Source organism: Euphorbia lathyris, chromosome 1 (assembly GCF_963576675.1).
Source record: "Euphorbia lathyris chromosome 1, ddEupLath1.1, whole genome shotgun sequence".
NCBI lineage: Eukaryota > Viridiplantae > Streptophyta > Magnoliopsida > Malpighiales > Euphorbiaceae > Euphorbia > Euphorbia lathyris.
In genome coordinates this window covers 39,207,156-39,222,940 of record NC_088910.1, presented here as the reverse complement: position 1 = coordinate 39,222,940, position 15,785 = coordinate 39,207,156, and the positions used below count along the sequence as shown (strand labels likewise).

The window sequence follows — 15,785 nt, the reverse complement described above, 5'->3', positions numbered from 1 at the left end:
AAAAAAGGGGAGAAGAGGTAGCCGCATCCCTAACTCCAATTGCTCCTCGTACACAACCAGCTCGTTTGCTCCACCCGTGTGGTGAGCGCGATCATCTTATTCAAGTGCAACCAGCTCGTAGGGCTGCCCTAATCGATACACTGCAGAGATGGCGGCCAAGTCCGCGGACACTATGATTCTATACGCATCATCCACCGAAAAGGACTCCGGCCTCTTCGGGCGTTGCCTCCCCTCATAACGTTTACCATCAATGCTAATCACACCCGGCGACCGCGTCCACACTCGCTCACGCATCTCTTCGTAAATTAAAGCTAAGGGTCGATCTTCGGTAATCATGCCCTCCGGTACCACCATAGTCACTTCAAGAACACCGGCGTCAACTCCTCCTAACGGCCACTTAATACTGGGTGGCGCACGCACCACGATGCTTTTCCTTTTCTTTCCAACCACGACGCCGCCCTCCTCCTCTGTCCCTACTCGCCTTTTTCATTTCGCAGATCGCGTCCGAGAGGCGTCACGAAGCGTAAAATCACCCGGTGTCACTGGCAGCAGTCGTCTTAAGGCTCCCCGCGAAGAACCCTCTGACATACTGATAGGGGTCAAAAACCCCTATCTTTGGGTACGGTTTTAGGACGGGTTTTAGCGTTATTTAGTTAATAAGCGAGCAATTCTCGCATTTAAATGCTTTTGTGTGAGTTAGTTAGAAATTGGAAATGTTTTATTTACTTTTCGTTGTTTAGGCTCGTTTTGTGATCAATTTAGGCAAATACGGCCAAATTGGCATGCATATAATAATTCCGTTATCTTTTGAAGCTAATTGATCCGTCAAAAGTCGCACCAAACAAAGCGTTTGCTCAAATAAGCGATTGGCGGGTCAATTTAGCCTTTGGACTAATGTTATCTGGAGTTTTGTGCATGCGCAGGGATAAATTCGGGCGAAGAACACGTTGATTGGCGTTCGGCGAACACGCGGAGGCGTATCGGGCAAGACAGCACGCCGAGGTTTGTTACCACGATCAGAGGATCTGGAGGGTTTCCTGTTGTTAGCTTCCATGATCTTCAATTCTTTGAGTCCGCTGATCGAAGGCGTTCCTCTGGAGGGTGCTCGATGTCGGTTCCTGAGGTATGACTCTATCTTCCTATTTCTTTCCTTCCATTTGAATTAAATGCTTATTGGAGCAGATTGTGTTGGCACTTAGTTGGATTTGTTTTTACAAATTTTGCTTTTGGGACTCCTTTAATCTTATATTTAGTACCAAATGTCAAATGTGATTTCTTAATGATTCTTTTTAAATTGATTGGTCCTAAAGCTTCTTTGTTTGGGGACACATGAATCTAAATGCTTGCATTATTGGTGAAGCTTTGAGGTCTGAACTCACCTAAACTTTCTGCAGTAGCATGCTTAGGAATAATGACCAACACATTTGTAACAATCTGTTTCAATATTAAACCATTCTCCCTCACAACAACCTTACGCCCTTCAATATCCCAAGCCTCTTTCCAAAACAGGGCTTTTATTTGAACCCCTTCAAATCATACCAAAGATACGAAAAAAGTTAAGAGTAAATTACATCAAGGTACCTCAACTCACACTTTAGTTTATCATGCAGGTTGTGTTGGCACTTGGTTTATCATGCAGTTGGATTTGTATTTAGTGTATCATGCAGTTGGATTTGTTTTTGGCTAAGTTTCAATTGTTTCGGCTAAACTATATTTAAGATTTGTGGTCCTTTCAGAGCCACTCATCAGTCATGATGCAGAGAAGAAGGTTGGATTTAAATTGCAGTGATAGACAGTTATTTGATGTGCATTGTTTATGTGATTCCTGCCATACTGCCTATTTAAGCTTAATTTTGTATACGTTTTTTACTCTTTAGGCTGCTGAGCATCCCATTGCCGATGATACGAACACTGGGCTGTATGAAATGGATGGAGTTGATGTTTCTCCTAGCCCGTGTTCCTATAGTGGAGAGAGGCGACTGTTTGATGCTGATGAGTATCTTAATCGTGAAACTAGATGGAAGCGACTACACGTCCTTGATTATCTAGTTGTTCTTTGGTTTGTATTTCTAGTTGTTTTTGTTTTAAATATACTATAAAAATGTACTTTCTGAAAGCCATCTATTTGATTTTAGTTTGTAACATATGCTTTTGAGATTTAGCATGTTCTCATGTTATACAGTTTCACCTCGTAGCATTTTCAACTACCGAATTATTTAGTATTTCCGTTGATATTATTCTATTTGAAGTTCAGAGTGTCTGCAGCTAATTGCTTGTCCTAGACTAGAAGATAAGAGTATAACCTTTCCAATTTATATATATATATTGGTTTGGTGAAATCTTGACTTTCAGAGCAGTTACTTGTCTGAGACCAATTTGTGTCTATCCAACATATGGATGCTATTTTTGATTCTGAGACATTTGATTCTGCTATGAATATTTTATTATTGCAAGTATCAGTCGTAGCAAACAAATTTAGAAAATTGAGTATGAATCTGAAAATTGAGCATATTTCTTTCCATCCAACCACTTCCAATCTAATTGAATTAAATTTTTCAACAAATAAATAAAGGTTCATTTAACGAAATTTGGCGTCTCAATCTTTATGAAATTGTACAAATTTAGCTCAAACTTCCATTACTCAATGTTATAATTGCATCATTTCACAAACGTTGAGGTTTAAATAGTGTTTTTTTTGTAGGTCGAGACTAAATTGATATTTTTCCAAAATTCTTAAGACTTCCCATAAATTTAATTGTTTCCAAATCGGAACCAAAATATAAGATTTTACCCACCATCTTCAAAGTGCTTACTTATTATTACCTATTATTTCTTATTAACTCTATAAGAAACCCTCAAAAATCAACATGAAGTTAGTATATATGTCATCTCTTTGGAATTTTTTTGAGGAAGAATCAAATATAAAATAGATATTGAACTAGAATCCATTGAGATTGAGTTCTAAGCATAAACAAAAAAAAATTAAATAGCTGATTGAATCTCCTCCTTTGCCTTCTCTATTAAATTCTATGCTTTCATCTGCAACCACATCAACAAATATCGGAATCAAATGTGCCATCTTAGCGATTAAATTCAACCTTAAATTGAGAAATATCAAGAGTGAATAAACAAAGAAAAAAAATCATACCTCACAGAACTTCGGATCTGGCTATTAATATAGGTCAAAATTGAGATCAATATAGACAACACCATCCAAAGGCTCCACAAGATCAGCAATTATTTTCGACGCTTTAACTGCTCCGTTGTGCACTACAACTTTATTTTCTTGTCTAACAGCACAAGTAAACTACCTACCCTGTGATAGAAAAGAATGACGTGTAATTTCAACAATTAACAGAGATTCCTGAGTTTAGTTTTACCATATCATCGAGAGATTTGACATTATACCCAAGGAAGCGATACATGTTATGCATAAAGGGCGACATGGACGCGAGATTAACATATCTTTTTCGAAAAGAAAGTTTTATAGATAAGGATGGAGAAGTAGTAATTGGTTAAATAAATGTTAAACCAAACCAATTTATTAGTAAAATGCTTCACAAAGAACGTTGGGAAAAGTGTAATTAAGAAATAGAATAATCTTAAATAGTTAAGAAAACTATACATAAGCTAATGCTTCTTCATTTAGCCACATCACCTAAAAAAATCTATAATTTTGACAATTGTACTTTAGCTTCCTCCTTTTATAAATACAATAAATTTGCCTGTTTTATTAGATATTTGCTTTTCTCGTACAATAGCGTAGTTTGGACTATTGTGAAAGTTGTTAGGCCAGTTGTTACATCGCAACTATATTTTCTTATCCGTCACTAATCACAGTAGCATTTCTTTTTTGTGAATAAAGACTGGGGCGAAGCCTAAGAAAGCATTCGGACATCCCAACTATGTTGGCACCCCCTAGCGCTTCCTCGACCAAACCAAAAATATATTAAAATAAAAAAAATAGTACAATGAGAGAAACTAAAGACGGGCATAAGTGTGCAACGTTACATAGATCATCAAAAATAAAGGATTGACAAAAATCGTGTGCATAGTGCCACCAAATTAAGTTTGGAGCCGTGACACCTAAACGAGCCAAGGAATCTGTTGCACGATCGTGATATATGTGTGTGATTATAACCTCCATCTGTGAGCAAAGTGCAAGGAAGTGCAGCCATTCTTTATATAGCAACCACGGAACTCGAGACAAACGACGTCTAAGGAGCTGTACAACCATGATCGAATCTGACTCAATCCATAGACGGTGACACTACTTCTCCCATGCCATTTCAATAGCAAAAATAATCAACCTCATCTTAGCGATATGTGCGAAGCTGACATGGATTGGAAGCGCAAAACACCATCGTGGAAAACCCCTTCCAGTATGGAATATGCCCCTTGCACCTGTAGAACCAGGTTCCCTTGAGTATTTACTTTAATCCATCCCGACTTTGGTGGTATCCATCGTACTTGCCTGAAATCCGAATTATAGTTAGATCAAGGGTCACTTGGTCAGACCGGATGATTCAGATTGATTGGACTGAAGGACATAATAAAATAAATAAATAAATAGTATATATATATATATATATATATATATATATAGTTAATTTGAAATTACTTTTATAAATTATATATTTCAAAATATTCTATAAAAAAAGAATTCAATGTGACTTAGCATACTCATTATGAGAAATTGATGCTAAAAGTGAACCGCTTGAAATGGTTTTAAAGAGGTTAAAAGAAAATTAAGCATCCTCGTATATAGGAAATAAATGAGAATTTTCACTAGTTTATAAGTAAAGAGCATTTACAAGTCTTTAACCAATTACCAAGGGAAACACTCACTCACATGAAGTACCATCGGGTTAGATGTGTATTTGTACGATGTGGACAATGCGAATACCGCACCGAAATGAGATCCCTCGGACCACTCTATACTTTTATATTTTTTTATTTTAAAATGCAAATTCTTTTTGATCAATTTAGTTTTTCGATTAAAGTTTGATTTCATTAAAAAAACCGAATAAATAATTAAAAACCTTCTCAATCGGATCGTTGGGTCCCAATTAGACCCAGATCTGTTCGGTTTGATGAGACTTAATAAAATCAATTAGGTTCGGATTGGATATTTGGTCAGTTTCCAATTTGACTGGTCAAATTGGTCGGTCTGTCCGAGTTTTATAACATTGACCAAATCAGGAGTGAAAAAAATTACGTGTAACTTATTACTGAATGGATGACCGAACTGAAATTTTAATTTGGTTCGGTTATTTTAACATTCTGGTTCGATTCAGTTTTAATTTTTACTCAGTTTGGTAATTGGATATCAGTTTGGCTACTGAAAAAAATATCAATATGTAATAACCGAACCAAATTTAATAGATAAATAAAAAAAAATTTGTCATTACATATATAGATAATTTATAAAATATAGAACATATATAAATTTTGGCTAAGTGATTTTTTTTAGATACATCGGAGAGCTAAGAAGCCACAGAAGAGAATCCTGACAGTCGGAAAAAACAACTAGATAGTTTAGCGACTTTTAATTTCTTCAATTGTAATTTTTTTTATAGAGGTGCATTATTTGACAGTTTATATATTCAACAAGAAAAGTAACCATTTAATTTTTTTCTCATCATTATTATTAACCAATTTCAATTTTTTTTCTTAAATTTAAGTGTCAATATATAAATTCAATTTAAAAAATAATATACATATTTACTTCTTGCAGTTTCACATGACATAGATAATCGTTATTTTAGTACGCAAATAATTTTAGTTAGTATACTTGTTACTACTACACTACTAATTTAGCTTACATGTAGAAAACATTGCAATTTTCTAGTTAATTAAAAATGAGTTTTTTTCATTAACATAAAATGTGCAACTTCAAACAATATTGAGTGACCGAAACGATGGAGGTTGGAGCGAGGATGGAACTTGAAATTACACATAAAAAAAACCTCATTTTCGTCAATTAAGCTTGAAACTGTACCAACGGATAAACGTTAGGCTGAAAATTGCACTATTTTATGCGTGAATGCTAATTGTTCTCTTGTAATAATCAGGACTAAATTTGTACCTTATCTCTTATAATAATTGATTCGGAATATGAGCCGAGGGCCAAAACGGCCCATAGGCCCAGCAGGGCCCAGTGGCCAAGGGGCGAAAGACCTCAAGGGCCCAAGAGGACTCACTATAAATAAAGAGGAGACAACCAAGACAGGGAGATCGGGTAACATACTTTCTAACTCGTTTACTAGCAAATATATAATTCTCTTGAGCGACTAACTATCTTGATCGTCGGAGTGTATCCAGGGACCGCTTCCCGCGCAGAGACGACCCTCGGAGAACACGAGCACCTTTCTCGGAGAGAGCTCGGATCACTGTTTCGCGTATCCTGATTATTTGGTGCGGTGAGCGTGGATTACAAGTGACCTCGGAGCCTCCAGCAAGATGCAAACGCCAACTGAGTCCGCTCCATCGCAGGCGTCGGAGGCGGGAGCAACCAGCTCTATGACAAACATCGAACGTTCCGGACTGACCATTCCAATTTCCCCTAAAAACCTGGGACCACTAATGGAGGAGGTGAGCCCAGAAGAAGAAGAGACTTACAATACCACCCAACTCCTCAGTGCAATTCAAGGTTTTCAGACCACTCAAGCTGTCCATACGGCGGCTCAGATGAAGATCATAGAACAACAGAGAAGCTTGCAGGAGGAAAATGCTAAGATCTGGCAGTACCTCAAAGAAGCAACAGAGATACAAAGGGAAGGCGCGCCTCTGGGGGGGTCCTTGGGACCCGGGGTGTCCGCGGGAAGAGGGGCCGGAGCTGCCACGGCCGGAGAAAGCGGTGCGCGACGCGAAGAGACGCCAGCCGCAAGCAGTGAAGACATGTTGGAACTAAAGATCCAGCGCTTCCTAGACAAGAGAGCCCTCGGAGGCGTCATGGGATGAAGCATCACATCTAGTAAGACACCGCTGGTGCAAAGGATCATCGAGACAAGGTTCCCACGAGACTGGAAGGCTCCTCGCCTGTCGTAATACTCAAGAACCGAAGACCAAAACAACCACGTGGCATCTTTCATGAGTACCATCAACTTATATTCAAAAGACGAGGACATCATGTGCAAAGTTTTTCCCACCACACTCTCATCCAGTGCCCAAGAGTGGTATCGAGGGCTAGCCCCTGAATCAATTGACTCATTCGATCTCCTAAAGGACCTTTTCCTCTCTCGCTTCGCCGCGGCGGTGAAGGTAACGAAGATCAGCTCGGACCTCAATGGGCTCAAGCAGCGAGCAACCGAGCCACTACACAACTTTCTTTCCAGGTTCCACCATATGGCCTCTCAGGTCAAAGGCCTCAACCTCGAAGTGGCTCATGATGCCTTAGCGAAAGGGACCTCGTGTGAGCCCCTAAAGCAGAAGTGCTTCAGAAAGATGCCGCGATCCTTCGAAGAACTAATGACCATAGCACAGACCTTTGTTCGGTATGACGATTGCGACCGGCCGACAGGGTACGAAGAATCCGAAAGAGACAAAGCCAGAGGAGACCCACACAAACAGGAAAAGAGCAGACCAACCGCAGAGGCACGAGGCGAGGGTCGGGCACGCAAGGAGGCCCCGATGCCTTTCCCATCTCGGGTCGAGTGAGAAAACCTTGAGCGCAGGGGGGACCGATCCCGCGGAAAGGAGGTGCATTATGCTGCTCAGTGCCAGCCCCGCCGATTCGCACACTGATAGGGGTCAAAAACCCATATCTTTGGGTATGGTTTTAGGACGGTTTTTAGCGTTATTTCATGAATAAGCGAGCAATTCTCGCATTTATATGCTTTTGTGTGAGTTAGTTAGAAATTGGAAATGTTTTATTTACTTTTCGTTGTTGAGGCTCATTTTCTAATCATTTTAGGCAAATATGGCCAAAATGGCATGTATGTTATAATTCCATTATCTTTTATAGATAATTGATCCGCCAAAAGTCACACCAAACGGAGCGTTTGCTTAAAATGAGCGATTGGCGGGTCAATTTAGCCTTGGGACTAATTCTATTTGGAGTTTTCGTGCATGCACAGGGATAAGTTCGGGCGAAAAATACATTTTGGGACATCCAGCGACCGCGTAGAGGCGTGCCGGGAAAAACCGCTCGTCGAACTGGCCTATTTAGGCCAGCTCGCCGTCACGTAGGCCCTCAGAGGCCTGCTCATGCGAGCTGGAGGCCAGCTCGCCCTGCTCGACGAGCTGACCTGCGGGAATCAGTAAAAAAACTGATTCCCGGCCCCACGAAACCACGATCGGCCCCACGACTTCCCACCTGCAAAAGGAAAAAAATTAGGTCAGAAAGAAGGCCCTAATTATTCTTTCAGACTGGACGGTAGACCCTATCGTCTCAGTGATACTGTGATAGCAGCCTTGATGGGAGTCTACAACCACCCAGAGGTAGTCTCGGGTTTCGAGGAACCCATGACACCAGATGATGCTTGGCTCCAGTTAACAGGCTCATCAGAGTATGACTCCCGCACTGCTAGCCCAGTCTCTCTCCTAGACCCAATGTTAAACCTTGTACACAAGTTTGTAGCTCACAACTTGCTGGGCAAAAACGAGAGCAATAAGGTCTCGAGCACAGAATTGCTCATATTATGGTGTGTAGCCAATCATAAACCCGTTGATAATGTCAAAGCCATCTTTGAAGGCTTTCAAAGCCAAACAAGTAGGAAACGCGGGTCAATTGGTCTTGGACATTTGGTAACCAACTTCCTTGATAACCAATTCAAAGATTTGGTAATTAACGAAGATGGTTTCCACCCCACCTTGCTTAACTCCACATTTCTGGGAAGATCTACCTTTCATGCAGTTTTAAATAGGAACCCATCTGGAGGAGCAAGCTCAAGCGGGAGGGCGCGAAAACAAGCACGAAACCCACCACAACAGAGAGAGAGAGAGAACAAGAAGAACCTGAGGGAGAAGAAGCTGCAACAGCAGGAGACCAAATGGAACACCAAAAGCCGGGGACGGAGGCCCAATTCCAAGCCATCAACACCATGATTTCAGAAATGAGAGACCTTAACCTTCGGACCTTTAACACTATTTAACAAATGGACCAACGGTTCATTAACTTTGAGCAGAACATGGACCGGAGGCTCACATGTCTTGAATACGTAGCGGCAGACTACTGTGAGCGCTACAACATGTCGTGGCCATACCCCCCGGCTGATCAGTAAGTTGTCTTCTCCACCCTAACTTCTTTCACATGCGTTTTAGTGTTTTATATGCAATGTTGGAACTTATTGCATGATTTAAGTGTGAGGAGGAGGGATAGACAAACTTACAAAAATTTGTATAATTTTTAAATTTTTGTTGCGTCGTGTCTAGTTTAGTTTAGCGTTTTTGGGTTTTATTTATGTTTTTGCATGTTTAGGACCTAAAACCGTGAACCTCCTTCGAATCTAAACTTCGTTATTTTTCCTTGAGGGCTGAGAACCGAATCTAAAATTGCATGACTACTAGTTTAGGTGTAGGACACAATCCTTGAATCTGTAAAAGCATGAGCTAAAGTTTGCATTTAGACCCTACTTTTGAAGAAATGCTAAAATCATTACTTAGGTAGATAACTTAAGAATTGAAGACATGTGATATTAAACTTGAGTTTAGGGAGAACTAGTAAGCACAAAATTGAAACCCAAAGAATTGTGAGTTGAATTTGAGCCTAAGAGCGAACATCAAAAAGCTCTTTTTCTTGACATTTTTGTGTGAATGCTTTGACTTGTGGAAAGATTACAGATTTTGCACCTAGTACTGAGTTCAACCTAAATGCGATGACTTGAGATGTTAAATGATGAATCAGCCTCATTAGAATTAACCTTTTTCTTTACCTTATTTTCTCTTTTTCATCTACTCTAGGAAGCCACTTTGAGCCTGTATTTTTGTAGTTTGCAGATTTTTCTTTCGTTCTAACCCAATTTTTGCAAACCATCACTTGGTTTGTTACTTAACCCGAGTTTTTGCAAGGCTCACATTGAGCCTTTGTTTTCTTCTAGCGCTTTATCTTTGTTTATGGCATCATAGTAGCAAACAAAAAGGCTAAGAAGTGATTGAGCGTTACTATCCAAAAAGAAAAAAAAAGAGAAAAAGAAAAAGGAAAAACAGAAAAGAAAAAAAGAAAAGAGACGGACAAAAGAAGGAGAACCATGTCTCCCAAGTCTTAAAATTAGAAACGTCTCGGAAAAAAATATATATGTGAATAAAAAGCTCAATCACTCCACAGTTCGCTAAAGCCATTTTAAACTTTGTTTTTCTAGCGCTAAGAACTCCTAACCCTTGTTGTACCTTTAACCCTCTAACCACATTACAACCCAATTCGAGGCTGTTTTTTATATCATCGGAGTCATATAGCATAGTAGAGGAACTCGGATGAACGTGCAAAATCAACGTAATCCTAAGCAAGAACATAAGCCGAGAGTAAACACTTTAGCCACCAAAATTGTGTGAATTGAGTGAACTACCTATGGTGAGGTGTTTTACTTAGCTTCCCCTTAAACTCGTTTAATTGAACATGTGTCCTTTTTCTTAAACATATGACCTGTGATAATTGAAATACGGCTTTTGGATATCGTGTCTCTACTTTGTATTTCCGAACGCATGTAATTACAGATGCTCGAAATTGTGTCAAGGACCTAGTCAAACCAGGAGGTTTTCTAGCTTTCTTGTGATTGCGGGTTTAGTTTTTTAGTTTACTTGGGGACAAGTAAAGTTTTAAGTGCGAGGAGGTTTGATAGGGGTCAAAAACCCCTATCTTTGGGTACGGTTTTAGGACGGTTTTTAGCGTTATTTCATGAATAAGCGAGCAATTCTCGCATTTATATGCTTTTGTGTGAGTTAGTTAGAAATTGGAAATGTTTTATTTACTTTTCGTTGTTTAGGCTCGTTTTCTTATCATTTTAGGCAAATATGGCCAAAATGGCATGTATGTTATAATTCCATTATCTTTTATAGCTAATTGATCAGCCAAAAGTCGCACCAAACGGAGCGTTTGCTTAAAATGAGCGATTGGCGGGTCAATTTAGCCTTGGGACTAATCCTATTTGGAGTTTTTGTGCATGCGTAGGGATAAGTTCGGGCGAAAAATACATTTTGGGACATCCAGCGACCGCGCAGAGGCATTCCGGGCAAAACCGCTCGTCGAACTGGCCTATTTAGGCCAGCTCGAATACATTTTGGGACATCCAGCGACCGCGCAAAGGCATTCCGGGCAAAACCGCTCGTCGAACTGGCCTATTTAGGCCAGCTCGCGGCAAGCAGGCCTGCAAGGGCCAGCTCGCCGAGCAGCTCGCCCTACTCGACGAGCTGACCTGGGGGAATCAGTAAAAAAACTGATTCCTGGCCCCACGAAACCACGATCGGCCCCACAACTTCCCACCTGTAAAAGGAAACAAATTAGGTCAGAAAGAGGGCCCGAGCCGTGTCTATTAATAGAACTTTTCAATTGTAAATTCTATATCTTTCATTATTGTAATTTTCTTAGCTTTCACCCTTGAGAAATCCTCTCCACCTCTTCCATCTTCTCCAACCTCCATTGAAGAAGCTCCGAAGCTCCGCATCTCCACCGAGGATTATTCAATGTCCGTCCTTAAGACCTAGGAGGCCGGCTGCAGGGTAGACAGATTCCCTGAAAGGGATTTTCTTATCACCTTTTATCTTACCATGTTTGTACCCTTTGATACAGTTTATAAATCCAGGCTAATTGTATCCCGTGACAATATTCTTCGCCTTTAATAATATCTTAGCTCTTATTTTGTTCTATGATTATCTGTTTAATCTTTGTCTTGCGCTTTATTCAATTGGTTTAACTCATTCAAAAGCCCCAAAATCTAGTAGGCACATATTGTGAGCTGAATCTGACCTAGTCAGAGCCTAGGAGATTGACGACCTCTTAGTTGATTAAGCCTAAATTGCTGAGCCTTAGACCTAGTTTTGGCCTTACAAGGGAATCACGCACTAGGAACTTCAGGATGGTAAGTAGGGTTAATCGCCTTGAATACAAGTGACTTAGATTAAGTTGTTAATCTATTGACCTAATAACCTAACTTCATTATTATCGTTCATACCATGTTCCTTTCGGGAATTGCATTAGTGAAAGATCACATAGGAGTAGTTTAACTTAATTAGGAGTAGTTTAACTTAATTAGGAGTAGAATAACTTACCTAGGAGTAGAATAGCGTAATTAGAATTAGATAACTTAGCTAGGAGTAGCATAATTCAACTAGGAGTAGATTAACTTAAACAAAACAAACTCAAAACCCACACAGCCCAGATAACACCTGAGACCAAGTAGCTCGATACTTGTGGTAAATAAGTCCAGTGGATTCGATACCTGGACTTTCTAGATTTATTACTTGATAACGACGGGGTACACTTATCCCTTAGTCGGCCTCAGCGGAACCGAATGCCGATGAGGCCCCGTGACACACCTGACTCCGCCGGTAGCAAAGGCAAAACCCGTGTCGAGAAGGAGTACTGCAAGTATCACAAATCCTCCGGACACTCCACGGAGAACTGCTATAAACTGCAGAAAGAAATTGAATGGATCACGGAGCAAGGTGCGCAACCAAAGACAGTTAGACAGAGGGAGCAGAGCCCAAAGCAACGGGACACCGGATGAGCAGATGAACCGAAACGACCATGGTACCACGGGGAAATCCACGTCATAAGGGAGGGAGCACCGGAACTCTGTCCGCCTCCGGAGAGCTCCCGAAAGAGAAAAGCAGTTGATCAGACCCTGACATTGCAGCTGCCACTCCGGACCAGCCATTCAGAGGCCCTCGTTGTCACCATCAACATCGCCGGCTTCAAAACACATCGAGTGTTGGTGGACACGGGAAGCTCGGTGAACTTGCTCACCTGGAGAGCGCTCCGTGCAATGAGAAGTACTCACACGACCCTCCGAGCCGGAACTTTTCCCCTAGTTGGCCTATCAGAAATTGAAGTCCCCGTAAAGGGAGTCATCTCTCTGTCAACAATCTTCGTCGAAAGCGATAAAGAAGTGGAGGACACCGCATAATGGGTGGTGGTTGATATCCCTTTGGCCTACAACGCCATTATCGGGAGACCTCTACTGGCTAGCCTAAAAGCTACAATTGATATCTCCGACTTATGCTTGACTTTGCCGCTTCAACACGACAAAATCACCATCCTGGCCAAAAAACTGCAATGGGAGGCGACTCAACCTCGGTCAGCGCTTTACCTGGAGGACGGTCTGATGGATGAGGGGATACAATCCCATACCAATTGATCCGGTCAGCGATTGTGACATCGGGGAGAAAAAAACACTAAAAATTGGGACCAGGCTCCCACCTCCTCTGGCCAGCGAGATAAAGGCCGTACTAATGGAGCATTCGGATGTATTCGCCTGGTGCACCGAAGACATCACAGGAGTCTCACCCGAACATGCAACTCACAGGTTAAAGATTGACCCCTCCATTGAACCCCTGAAGCAGAAAAAGAGGGTGCAGGCGAAGGACAAGCAAGCCGCAGTCAAGGTAGAGATCGAGAAGCTACTAGCTGTAAAATTTATTCGCGAAGTCCACTATCCGGATTGGCTTTCTAATGTTGTACTTGTAAAGAAAGCCAGCGGAAAGTACTGCATGTGTGTAGATTTTACGAATGTTAATAAAGCATGCCCCAAGGATTCTTACCCGCTGCCTAACATAGATCAGCTTCTCGACCAGACAGCTGGTCATAAAATCTTATCCCAGTTTGATGCTATCGCTGGTTTTCAGCAAATCGCTCTGGACCCGGCCGATGCCGAGAAAACCTCCTTCATTACGCATGAAGGCACTTATTGCTACAACGTAATGCCATTTGGTTTGAAGAATGCGGGAGCCACATACCAATGACTGGTAGATAAGATGTTCGCTCACCTCGTCGCCAAAACAGTGCAAGTATACATCGACGACATGGTCGTCCTTAGCAGTTTTGAAGGTGACCACCCGCGTGACTTAGCAGAAGTGTTTAGAATTTTCAGGAATTACAACCTCAAGCTAAACTCTGAGAAATGTTTCTTCGTTATTCGTAACGGCAAGTTCCTTGGTTGCGTAGTTTCAGAGAAAGGGATTGAGCCTAATCCTGCAAAGATCGAGGCGATCTTAGGGATGGAAGCACCGCGCAATTTACAGGGAGTTTAGAGGCTCAACGGAAGGATTATCGCCTTGGGCCAATTCATTTCCTGCTCAGCACATCGGTGCTTACCTTTTTACAAAGCAATCAAGAAGGAGCATCCCTTCAAATGGTCTACGGACTGCCAGGCGGCATTCAATGCCATCAAAACTTTCCTCACCACGCCCCCGCTACTGTTGGTACCAGAGCCAGGATGGGACATTCAACTGTACTTCACCATCACTGATGAGACGGTGGCAGTTGTCTTAACTCAAGAAGAGGCGATGGAGCTCTACCCGATTACTTTTTGAGCAAGGTCTTGAAGGGTGCTGAAGTCCGATACTCCGAGGTGGAAAAAACTCTGTTCGCCATAACACAGGCATCCGAGCATCTCAGACCATATTTCCAAGCACATACGATTGTGTTCAGGAACAATTACCCTCTCAAGAAGGCAGTCCAGAAATCAGAAGTCTCCGGTCGGATCACCAACTGGTCGGTTCGGCTATCCCAGTTCGACATACGTTTTGAACCCCACACGGTGATCAAAGCTCAAGTGTTGTCCAATTTCATTATAGAATTTACCAGATCATCAACTAGAAACCTCACACCGATAAAAGCTTGCAACAGCGACATGTGGACCATGAGTGTGGACATGTCCTGCGGCCTAGGGCGGGCAGGTTGATAGCTCCCAATTATATAGGGTTTTTAGGATTAATTTAGATTGTTTTAGTTTAGTCTTTAGTTAATTTAGATGTTAATTTGATAGTTTTTAGTTAAAATATGTATTTTCCTTTATTTATGGCATTTTCGGTATTTTCAGGGATTTTCAGGACTATTTGAGCATTTCCGAACCAGACCCAAGCCTTGTGGAGCAATTCCGGACTATTCAGGGACCGTCGGAGCACTTTTGGGACTCACCAGGGACCATTAGAGCATATTTCGGAAGCCCAATGACCAAAATGGACAAAAACTAGAGTTTTGCCCCATTTTGGCACCTGTCTCGACGAGACACAAAAGTGTCTCGGCGAGACAGGACCTGTCTCGACGAGACACATAAGTGTCTCGACGAGACATGCCCTCATCTCGACGAGACACTGCCTGTCTCGGCGAGACGAGGCGGGGAAAGGCGCAAAAATGCATTTCCTTTGCTGGAATCTCGAAATTAAGCCCTGGAAGCCTCTTTTTATTGTACGAAATGTCCATTGTACCCCCGGAGACACTAGGGTTTCGCCCTATCTCTATAAATAGGGAGCTCCTCTCAGTTCTTCGGGAAACAGATTCCTTAAGAGCCGTCGTAATGTAGAATTTTTAGCTTTTTATTTCCTTGCTTTCTAGATTAGGTTTACTTTCAGTTTTGTCTTTCCTTTTAAGAACGATTGATGGGGGAAGCGCTTGATCTTCTATTTTGTAATTGGAATCGACAAACGGGTTCTAGATTTCTTCTCTCTTTCCCTTTTGTCTCTTACCTTTATATTCAATTGAAGCTCTTTTCCATTACTCCTATTGCTATGATTGGTTTGTCTATGAACTGATCCCCATCCAATTTGGGATGGGGATGAAATTGATTGTATGAATATGTATGATTAGGGATTTAGGACCTTTGATTGATCAGTTTATGCATGCTTAATGC

At 41.5% G+C, this 15,785-nt stretch overlaps 1 long non-coding RNA gene across 1 annotated transcript; it reads left to right on the top strand.

Moving 5' to 3' along the window:
• Positions 1 to 1,008: 1,008 nt before the first annotated feature.
• On the top strand, positions 1,009 to 2,196 carry LOC136231602 (uncharacterized). The gene is made up of 3 exons (XR_010690023.1): positions 1,009 to 1,123; positions 1,611 to 1,768; positions 1,878 to 2,196. It is a non-coding gene; the product is annotated as an uncharacterized lncRNA (long non-coding RNA).
• The last annotated feature ends 13,589 nt before the right edge of the window (positions 2,197 to 15,785 follow it).